Source organism: Notamacropus eugenii, chromosome 1 (assembly GCF_028372415.1).
Source record: "Notamacropus eugenii isolate mMacEug1 chromosome 1, mMacEug1.pri_v2, whole genome shotgun sequence".
NCBI lineage: Eukaryota > Metazoa > Chordata > Mammalia > Diprotodontia > Macropodidae > Notamacropus > Notamacropus eugenii.
The window spans coordinates 304,002,282-304,007,324 of NC_092872.1; the positions used below are offsets into that span (position 1 = coordinate 304,002,282).

At 36.5% G+C, this 5,043-nt stretch overlaps 1 protein-coding gene across 1 annotated transcript in view; it reads left to right on the forward strand.

Moving 5' to 3' along the window:
• Positions 1–5,043, forward strand: part of MNAT1 (MNAT1 component of CDK activating kinase) — a 290,992-nt gene that overhangs the window by 88,602 nt on the left and 197,347 nt on the right. The gene's annotated exons all lie outside the window — the stretch shown is intronic.

A 5,043-nucleotide genomic window follows, 5' to 3' on the forward strand; every position in this document is an offset into this window, starting at 1 on the left:
GTGCTGGGGACCCCAAAATACTGACTTGCCAGGTCCTGCTCAAAGCAATTCGACTCAAGCCTTCTTAAAGCCAAAGAAAACAAAGTTTATTAAAGATTTGCCACCTTGGGTTAACTCTTAAGGAGCCTAAGCATTTGTAATGCCTGTATTCACAAGCAGGCCAGATAGAATCTCAGCTGGACAGAGTCTGAGCTGAATTGAATCTGAGTGCCTTCATGAAGGCAAGATGGAACTTATATACAGGAAGTTTGTGGGAAAGATCTGGAAGTGGTCTAGTGGTCTGGAAGGAGGGTCTAAGGAGGATCTTGATGGGATTGGGGTAACTAGTGATGCAATCCACGGTGACAAACACCTGGAGGCAATCAGGAGATATCAGACCATGGAGGGTTTGGGTGGGAAGCAGGTGGGGCAATCCAGAGGTAACAGATAGTGGAAGGCTGGGCTAGGCCAAGGGCAACAGGTTTGAATATGAAAGGCCAGATTAAGTGGGAAGATCTGAGGAGAATTCAAGGAGGTTCCCAGAGTCTGAACCCCATCATCACTATAATAGCCTTTATAGCATAATTCTTTTTTTTAAAATTATTCTTTGATTTGATCATTCTTCTTGAATTTGATTATTCTAGCCTTCTTCTGACTTGATGTTAGGTCCAGGCTCTGTGCACTTCTGAAGGGAAGCTTCTGATTGGTCTGGTTGCTACTTTTTAGGTGTATTAATTGTTGTATTATCCCAAGATCTCAGACTGCTCAGACTGGGACTCTGTAAGATTTTTGTGTTCCCAAATTGCTCTGATTCAGGGTAAAGTCTGATCACTGCCCCGCTGGTTTGAGCTCTGTGAATTCCTGACCTGCGTTTGAATTGTGTAAGAGTAGACCATTGCTTAACTTAGTCCCATGAACCACTTGGGAAGCTCTGTTAGTGATAAAACTGCAGGCTCCTCTTTGTTCTGAGATTCCTGTCCTGGTTGTTCTTCTGCAGGCTGCAGACTGGATTTGAATCTGAAATTGACCTGGACCTGAGTGCTGGGTGATAAAGTTTGGCAGTTAGCATCTGACCTTGCTTGAGGTCAAGACTTTCTAGTATAGATCTTCTTGTCTTAGACCCCAGAGTGCTCTGTACAGCTCTTGGTTGTCAGACTTTGTCTCCACTGTCCACAGATCTGTCATTTCTCCCTATGCTGACTTAATCTGACAGAATGACTCACTGTGACCTTTTCTTGGATTTACCCATCAGGATTTTAGTCTGGTATATTTTCTAGATCTATTTGGAGTAATTTTTTGGGGGGGACCTTATTGTTATTTCTCTTACTGCTTCACCATCTTGGCTCTGCCTCAGTGTTATATTATTTCAATATATTACTGCAGATGCTTAGTTATTTGAAACAATAATGTATTTTTTATGCCTTTTGAATTTTTCACTTTATACTCAAAGCTCTGTGCCATGCTTTTTCTTTCTTTAAACTTTATTCTTTTTCAATTAATAGACATTCATTATTTCCTTCCACTTCCCCTCTCTGACTGAAATGAAAGAAAGGAAAAAAATAGGAAGAAATAAATACGGAACCCCTGTATTACACTAGCTCAGTCAAGCAAAACATTTCCATTTTGGTGACATTCAAAGATTAATTTCTTATTCTGTGTATTACTTTTCTCTGTCATGAAATGGACAGTGGTTTCCTTTCTTAGTCCTCTGAAATCGTGGTTGATCTAATTCTTAAGTCTTTTATAATTGGTTTTAAATATAATATTAATGTACACATCCTTCTTCTGATTCTGCTCATTTTATTCATCCTTGTATACAAATCTTGCCATGTCTCTTTGAAACCAAATTTTTCCTAATTTCTTATAACACAATATTTTATTGCATTCCTTAATGATAGTATTTTTCAGCTATTCCCCAGGTGATGTTACCCCCTTAGTTCCAATGTTTTGCTACCACCAAAAGAGCTACCACAAATTTTTTTGGTACACATAGAACTTTTTTCTCTTTCTTTGATCTCTTCGGAGTTTAAGCCTAACAGTGGTATAACTGAGTCAAATGGCTTAACTTGGTGCATTTTTGTTGTAAATATGACTATCATTATATTTATAATTAACATTTTTAATCTACCTATTTTCTAATTTTCAAAATTTTCTCATTTCTGCTAATTTTAAATTTAAAAAAGAAAAATATAATAATCACTTATTTATAAATGTCATCATTAAGTTTCATTTTAGAGCTGTATATTTTGCTTGTGTTCCACATATTAAGTACTATTTTTTTCTTGCAGGATGGTGCATAAAGGATATGTTTGGTTTTTCTTTTTACATTTTAAAATAATTTATCTGTAACAATTGAAATAATTCTTTTATAAAAGTACCATGATATTCCAAATGTATTATATATTATATTTGTATAAATGTATGTTATATATATTTCTTAATGTTCCCATTGGAAAGGCACCATAAGTTGTTTAGCTTTATGTTTTCCAACAGTTTGTTTAGATTTATATTTTCCTTTTAGTTTAATCTTTTAAAATTACTTGTTCAGATTTAAGAGAAGAATATTAGAAGAAGACTTCAGCTATTATTGTGTAATCTAATTTTACTGCAACCAGGTTAACTTTTACTTTATGAATTTAGATGCTCTGCCACTTGATCCATATATTTTTAGGATTGAGGTACTGGTTCATCAGTTATGATTTCTTTTTGAGTAACATATTTTCCTTGTTTTTTTCCTCTGTTGATAGTTCAAATTTTATTTTTGCTTTATCTTACAGCATTTTTGGAACTCTTTTTTTTTTTTTAAATTTTGCCCTATGTATAGACAATTTTGTTCTGGCTTGTCACTTTTATTTTGTTTGTGTCTTTACTTTTTAAGGAATATTTCTTGTTTCAAAAATTGTTAGATTTTATTTCCTTATCCATTTTATCCTTTAATTTTATTAGATTATTATCCTTGTCATATTTAAAATTAAGATTGCTGAGCTTGGTTTTTCCTCCAGTAATTTATTTCGTTCTGCCTTTTTAAAATTCACTTCCTCTTTTAAGTCACTCTTTTGTTCTTGGACATAGTTTTTCTTGAACTACTTGATGTTCATAGTTCATAGGCTACCACCTCTCCTCTCTGCCCCCCTTTTAATTTGCCTGCCTTTCCTCAAGTCTAATATTGCTTAAAAATTATTTAATCCCTAATCAATTCACTCCTCCAATCGCCACACCATTTTCCTAGACTTTGATTTCTCCTTAAGACTCTGTGACTCCCACTCCCTCCACCATCTCAGCTGAGACTCTTGCTTTATATTTCATTGAAAAATTGAGACCATTCAACAACAGCGTCCTTGTTTGTTACTGTCTCCTTCACCCCTCGCTGACATGAAAAGATGATCTTTCACTTTGCCAAGTGAAAATGGTCCCATTTTCTTTAGCAAATTGCCACTGCTGTCATCCGTGTTCACTAATCTTTCTTTGTTTACTGGCAGCCTCCATACTGCCTACAAACATACCCATAATCAAACATACCTTCTTCCTCAAAGAATCTTTACTTGTTCCTTTCTTCCCTGATAGCTGTCATTTTATATCTCTCCTCTCTTTAGTGGGTTAAAATCCTTGAGTAGGCCATCTGTAATTGATAACTTTCACTTCCTTTATTCTCACTGTCTTCTTAACTCTCTTGGCTTCTGACCTCATCATTCAACTGAAATGATTCTCTCCAAAGTTAGCATATGATCTCTTAATTGCCAAATATAACAGCCTTTTCTTAGTCTTTATCCTTCTTGACCTCTCTGCAGCCAGGCTGTATCTTGGTCACTTTTCTGTTCTGGACTATTAGCTTGGTGATCTTATCAGCTCCCATGGTTTTGGTTATTATTTCTGTGCAGATGACTCTCAGATCTACATGCCCAGCCTTATCTCTGCTGACCTTTAGACTAGCATCTCCAGATGCCCATTAGACATGAACTGGATATCATATGGACATCTTAAAACTCAACAGATCCCAAACTAAACTTATTATTACTCCCCAAACCCTTCTGACCCTCTTCCTGTCAAGGGTACTAGCATCCTCCCTAGATACTCAGGCTCATAACTATGGTGTCATCCTTATCTCCTCATTTTCTCCTCCCTCCTCCCCCTTCCAATCAGTTTCCAAGTTCTACCTTTGTAAAATCTCTTATAAATGACTTTTGCTGTCCTGACACTATAACCACTATGATACAGACTCTTTCATACATAGACAATTGCAATAGCCTTCTTTTAGTCTCTTTGCTTCAAGTCTCTCTCTACTGTGGTATATTTCTGCTCAGTTGTTAATTGATGTTCCTAAAGTTCATATGATACAATTTGATAATCATAAGATTATCAAACTCAATTGGGTCCCCATTACCTCCAGAATGAAATATAAAATCCTTTTTGACATTCACAACCCCCAATAATCTAGCTCTTTTCTACCTCTTCAGGCCTTTTATACCATATTCCCTTCATTCTGTGATCCAGTGATAATTTGCTTCATCACAATTCCTTGTAGAAAAGACTGTATCTCCTCACGTCATCCCTACCCCTATGCCTAGAATTCTTTCCCTCCTGATCTCTGCTTTCATGGCTTTTTTAAAGTTTCAGTTAAAAACCCCTCTTCTCTAAGATGACTTTCCCGATTACCCCCCTCCTTTTTTTTTTTTTTTAAAGGAAATGCTAAGCATTTATTTCCATGATCAGTTTATAAAAAACATTGACAATACTTTCCCAGTTGGGAAGATCTGGCATGTCATATGGTTCCTCCTTCTAAATTCTCCCAGCCTGGGTTCTATCTGGATAAGAGAAAGAAGGAATTCTTTGAAATTATCCAGGACATCAGCTCCTTTTTTTGCTTTTTAGTGACACAGATGTTCTGCTGTAGTCTGCCCCATTTGGCCTTGGTTACAGAGAGTATGGTCTCTGGAGCTTGCGGATGCTGCTTGGGGAACTGAGAGGTTATAATTTGTCCAGCATCCTTCAATGTGAGTCCAAGGCCAAACTTGAGCCCAGGTCTTCCTGGCTCTTTGCTTCTGTCTGTTGTGCAGAAACAGTAAA